General features: G+C 39.1%; 1 pseudogene across 1 annotated transcript; it reads right to left on the reverse strand.

Moving 5' to 3' along the window:
- Window positions 1-1,921: 1,921 nt before the first annotated feature.
- Window positions 1,922-2,774, reverse strand: LOC115895869 (annotated as a pseudogene). Its single transcript, XR_004055955.1, has one exon. The product of XR_004055955.1 is annotated as a 2-iminobutanoate/2-iminopropanoate deaminase pseudogene (transcript).
- Between the last annotated feature and the right edge of the window lie 3,290 nt (window positions 2,775-6,064).

Here is a 6,064-nt window from a genome sequence, read left to right on the forward strand (position 1 = left end):
ACCATCATGCCAGGCTAATTTTTTTATTTCTTGTGGAGATGGAGTTTTGCCATGTTGGCCAGGCTGGCCTCGAACTCCTGACCTCAGGTGACCCTCCCACCTTGGTCTTCCAAAAGACTAGGATCACAGGCATGAGCTACCACGTCCAGGTGGATGGACTTATTTTTCATTCATCTACAGACATTTCCTTTATTTTGGGAAATTTTCCTTAATTGTTTCTTTAATACATTTCCCCCACTATTTTCTCTGTTCATTCTCTCTGGAACTCCTATTATTCAGATCTTGAGGCTCTTGTATTTTTCCTCTCTTATTGTACATCTTTTGGTAGGACAAAAAGACTATTGCTCTACATTCTAGAAAATTTCCCTATATTTTTTAGCTTTCTGACTTATTTATTTATTTTCTCCTACTTTTTGCTGTTGGAGAGTTTTCTTGAATTTTGGATGACCCTACGCTGACTGCATGCTTGAACATGGTTCACCAACCAATGTCCACTAGCCCCAACATTACATCACCCCACTTCTGACCACTTTTCTTCAACTCTTGGAGTTCCAATTCCAAATCTTTATCCCTTGTTATAGAACACTGACAATACCTGGTTTAAATCCTTTAGGCAAAATATTAGAAGATCCTTTTTCTAGAAAAATAGAACCATCCCACAATAAAGACATACAGACATTGGCATTTGAGGAACCTCCACAAAAGAGCTGACTTCTGCCTTCAGTGAAACTCTAGTACAGCCATTATGGAAAACAGTATAGAGATTCCTCAAAAAACTACAAATAAAACTACCCTATGATCCAGCAATCCCACTACTGGGTATTTATCCAAAGGAAAGGAAATCAGTATGTCAAAGAGATAGGCACTCCCATGTTTATTACAGCACTATTCACAACAACCAAGATATGGAATCAACCTCAGTGCCCAGCAACAAATGAGTGAATAAAGAAAATGCATGGCTCACGCCTGTAATCCCAGCACTTTGGGAGGCCAAGACGGGCAGATCACGAGATCAAGAGATCAAGACCATCCTGACCAACATAGTGAAACTCCGTCTCTACTAAAAATACAAAAATTAGCTGGGCATGGTGGCAGACACCTGTAATCCCAGCTACTCAGGAGGCTGAGACAGGAGAATCACTTGAACCCGAGAGGCAGAGGTTGCTGTGAGTTGCGATCGCACCACTGCACTCCAGTGCAGTGCTTCAATTTCAATTCGGCTACCTTTGGGCAAAGCAGCAACTTGGTAAGCAGCTCTAGCAGGAAAATGACTCTTGAAATACTGTTTGTAGATTTCATTGACAGTATTGAAGTCATTTATGTCAGCCTGGCAACAGAGCAAGACTCCATCTCATGAAAAAAAAAAAAAAAAGAAAGAAGAAAGAAAAGAAAAAAGAGAAAGAAAATGCAGTATACAGACACAGTGGAATATAAAAAGAACAAAGGTATAAAAAAAGAACAAAGTTCTGTCATTTGAGGAACGATGGATGAGCCTGGAGGATATTATGTTACGTGAAACAAGCCAGGAACAGAAAGATAAATACATGTTCTCACTCATATACGGAAGCTAAAAAAGTTCATCTCATGGAAGTATAGAGTAGATTAGTGGTTACTAGAGGCTGGAAAGGGTAGAACGAGTGGAGAATAGCTCGAGGTTAGTTAATGGATGCAAAAGTACAGCTAGAAGGAATAAGTTCTAGTGTTCTATACCACTATAGTGGGACTATAATCAACAACAATTTACTATGTATTTTCATTTTTTGTGTGTGAAATCTCCTTGTCTATTTTATTTCCCTTAGAAAAATACTATCTATGTTAAATTTTGGTCCACTTTCTTCTTCTTGACCTCAAATTTAAACACTTAAATTTTACTCAAGTAAAAGCAGAATCACATACCTGACATGAAAACTAAATCGTTCACATCATTAGTTTGAATTAGATATGTTCTTGATTACTTCTCCAGAATGATTATTCTTCTTTCCTACCTGCTATTTCTCTTTTATTTATTGAGTAACTATGTAATGGATATCTCTTTCCTATATTCAGTAATACAGGTGTAATTTAAAACAGTAACTGGATTCCTTCTCTAACCTTCAATTCATGTTCAACTCTCCCTATTATACGGTATTTCCATAGTAACTTCAGATATTTTCATCAAGCTCACACTGTCATCAATTGTGAAAATTAAAAGGTTAATTAAGATGTTACATCACTTGTAAAAATTAAAATGTTAACAATTCCAGACTACAAAGCGCTGGCCCACTTATAGTGATGCTGTTGTCAGCGGTCCTTGGACAGCTACTGCTTCAATTTCAATTCGGCTACCTTTGGGCAAAGCAGCAACTGGGTAAGCAGCTCTAGCAGGAAAATGACTCTTGAAATACTGTTTGTAGATTTCATTGACAGTATTGAAGTCATTTATGTCAGCCAGAAGAACAGTTGTTTTCACCACATTAGTGAAGTCACAGCCTGCAGCTTTCAGAATTTCACCCATGTTTTTAAGAGCTTGTTTAGCTTCTTCTGCTACCCCTCCTGACACAAGCTGTCCATTTGAAGGGTCCATGCCTATCTGTCCTGAAATGTAAATGGTCTTGTCGACTAACACAGCTTGACTGTAGGGTCCAATGGCCCCTGGGGTTTTCGCGGTGCTGATCACCGTTTTGATCAAGGACGACATGGCTAAGTCTTCCCTCTTGCAGCCCCTTCAGGAGAAGAAGCCCCAGCACCAGCCTTGCTCACGTCTCGTGGGACTTACTATGTATTTTCAAGTAGCTAGAAGAGTAGATTTTAAATGTTCTCAACACAAAGAAATGATTAATGTTTGAGGTGATAGATATGCTAATTACCCCGATTTTATTATTATATATTTTATACTTGTATGGAAATATCACAGTGTACCCCATAAATATGTACAATTATTAAGAGAAAATTAAAATAATACTACATTTTCAATTTTTACATTTAAAACATTTACATTCTGTCCCTTAAACATACTTTGTCTGTAGATTGATTCTGAAAACTGAGAACAGAACGTGTTAATATTATTCACAGTCTATGAACATGTGAACATTCACTGAAGAATCAAATAATAATATATGATTCATGAAAAAATGAAATATAATTTCTCTGTCAGCACACTGGAAGGGTCTATTTTTTCTTACACGCTATAAATTGCTAGAAACACTACAACATTTTAGTTTGATTTATATTTGGACCAACACTTTCTTATAAGATTTCTGTTTTTCTTAAAGCTTCTACAGTTGAATTTATTGGAGGAGTGGAGGGAGTTTCTATTCTCCAAAGGATATGTTTGCTAGAATATAGAAATCAAAATAGTTATAACAAAAATATTCTGAAAATTAACAGTAAGATTTCCAAGTTTTGTTCCCTCAAATCTCATGTTGAAATGTAATCCCCAATGCTGGAGGTGTGCCCTGGTGGGAGGTGTTTGAGTCATGGGGGTGGATCCTTCATAAATGGCTTGGTGCTCTCCCCATGGAAATGAGTGAGTTCTCACTCTTAGTTCATACAAGATCTGGTTGTTTAAAAGAGTGTGGTGCTGGGTGCGGTGGCTCACGCCTGCAATCCTAGCACTTTGGGAGGCTGAGACGGGCGGATCACCTGAGGTCAGGAGTTCGAGACCAGCCTGGCCAACATGGGGAAACCCCGTCTCTACTTAAAATACAAAAAATTAGCTGTGCGTGGTGATACGTACCTATAATCCCAGCTACTCGGGAGGCTGAGGCTGGAGAATCGCTTGAACCCAAGATGGAGGTTGCAGTGAGTACAGATCATGTCATTGTACTCCAGACTAGGGGACAAGAGTGAGTCTTCATCTCAAAAAAAAAAAAGAGTGTGGCAAGTCCTGCCACTTTTCTTTATAAATTACCCAGTCTCAGGTATTCCTTTATAGAAAAGCAAAATAGACAATTAATAACCTGTAAATTTTTTCAGGAATTTTTCTTATGTTCCTGTCTTGCTTCTCAGTGCAGCTTGATGAATGTTGGATCGAAATTTGACCTTATATTCTCAACCTAATTCTCAAATATGTGTTTAACTCTGGAAAATGTAAACTGTCAGGTTAAGATCTCCTAAAACCTTAAGGAAGAATGCTGTAAGGCAGAATGTCTTTGAGAATCAGTCTCTTTATTTGATATGAAGCATACAAAGCATTGAAAAACACAAAAGGGACAGTGCTTGGATGAACCATAAGAATAAATTTTTCTGTGGGCATAACTCTTGTATGTCCATCATGGAAATTACCCGAAGTCATTGCCAGTATCTTCTTGATGTCAACTCTGACGGTACTAATCTTGACAGAATTTTAAATAGAAGGCTTTAAGTAACACTTCAACTGTTAAGTTAACAAAGGAGGGGAAAGGAAAACTAGCCTACTATGAACCATGCACATATACTGTCTTGGTGGTTTTATATGTGAATATTATCCAATATAACATGTATTATTAATTACATTATATTTATATTTAATATGCTGTTATATAACATATTTATTTAGGAAAAGAAGAGGTGGCCCACCCTGCCTGAGAGTCAAAATCACCTTCCCCTCTGCCTTCCTTTTCTTAGTTATGATGGCGTCTGACCCTCTCGCTGGTATGAGCCACACTGTATAACCCTGCTTCCCGACATGCTGCCCCACAGCCTTCCACTGTTGTTAGTGTTCATTCTTCCTTCTGTTCTCTCTCAGCTCCGATTCTTTGATCCTTGAATCTGCTTTAATTCATCTCTTTTGAAAACTTCTAGTGCTGTTCTTGGATCTGATATTTAATGTCAGCTTTCCTTTTGAATTCCCCTGACTTGAGCCCCAGATTATCACAGCCAGAAGGGGCTCAGTGTCAGCTAGATCAATGGTTCTAGCCTGCAGCATTTCACAGAGACTCTGGAGTTATTAGAAGAGTCTTAGAACCCGTATATGTTTATAGGTATTTTTCCTTTCAGTGGGCAACAAAATTGACACCTTTATAATGTGGTATTCATGATTTTCTGAAATTAAGAAGAGTTTTCACACTCTAAAAAACTGGGAACCACTGATTTACACCAGCCTCCTCATCGAACAAATTTAAAAAAATCAAAAGCTCAGAAAGTTATTTGTTTTGTCCAAGGTCATACAGTGGGTTAGGATCTTATCAGGACTCAGGTGTAAGGATCGAATTCTCAACCATCAACCCATTCCTCTTTCTGGTACCTTAACTCCCGAAATACCATAATCCTCGCAGTTACATAGCAGCTCCCACAGACTCTCCTGCATGGGGGAGTAATGGGTCGCCATCTGAGTCAGACCGAATTGTGAGGAAGCAACTTCTCCCTCCACAGTAAATGTTGAGCTTTACTGAAAAGTACTACTAGGATGTGATAAACAAACAAATATCCTTAGAGACTATACGTATGTTTTAAATAATCAATCCATCTTTTTTCAGAGAATCTTATCTTGCCCCCTCCCCCTGTTGTAGGTAAATAAGCAGCCCTAGATCCCGCGGATCATTTATGAGACCCAGGGAAGGGGCCTACCTATAGGTTTCCCAGAAATGAGAGTCTCAGGACTAAATTCCTTTGGGTATCAGAGATTTGGAATTGAAACTCCAAGAAATGAAGAAAAATGTTCAGAAAGGCGATGAAATGTTGTGACTGGCGGACATTTTTTTTTTTTTTTTTTTTTGAGACGGATTCTCGCTCTGTTGCCCAAGCTGGAATGCAGTGCAACTTCTGCCTTCCCAGTCTCGGCTCACTGCAACCTCTGCCTTCTGGGTTCAAGCGATTCTCGTGCCTCAGCCTCCCGAGCAGCTGGGATTACAGGCACATGCCACCACACCTGGCCAATTTCTGTATTTTTAATAAACCAGGGTTTCACCATGTTGGCCAGGCTGGTCTTTGAACTCCTGACCTCAAGTGATCTGGTGAACATTTTGAACTACAGGCCTACAGAGAAGAGAATGAGAATGAGATAGGGAGAGGGGAGAGAGGGAGAGAGAGAAAGAATTCACAAGGGAAAATGCATATGAGGGCCTCGTGGTTCCAGAGAGAAAGGGACAGAAAAAGAAAAGGAGAG

This window comes from Rhinopithecus roxellana, unplaced genomic scaffold (genome assembly GCF_007565055.1).
Source record: "Rhinopithecus roxellana isolate Shanxi Qingling unplaced genomic scaffold, ASM756505v1 contig3387, whole genome shotgun sequence".
Classification (NCBI taxonomy): domain Eukaryota; kingdom Metazoa; phylum Chordata; class Mammalia; order Primates; family Cercopithecidae; genus Rhinopithecus; species Rhinopithecus roxellana.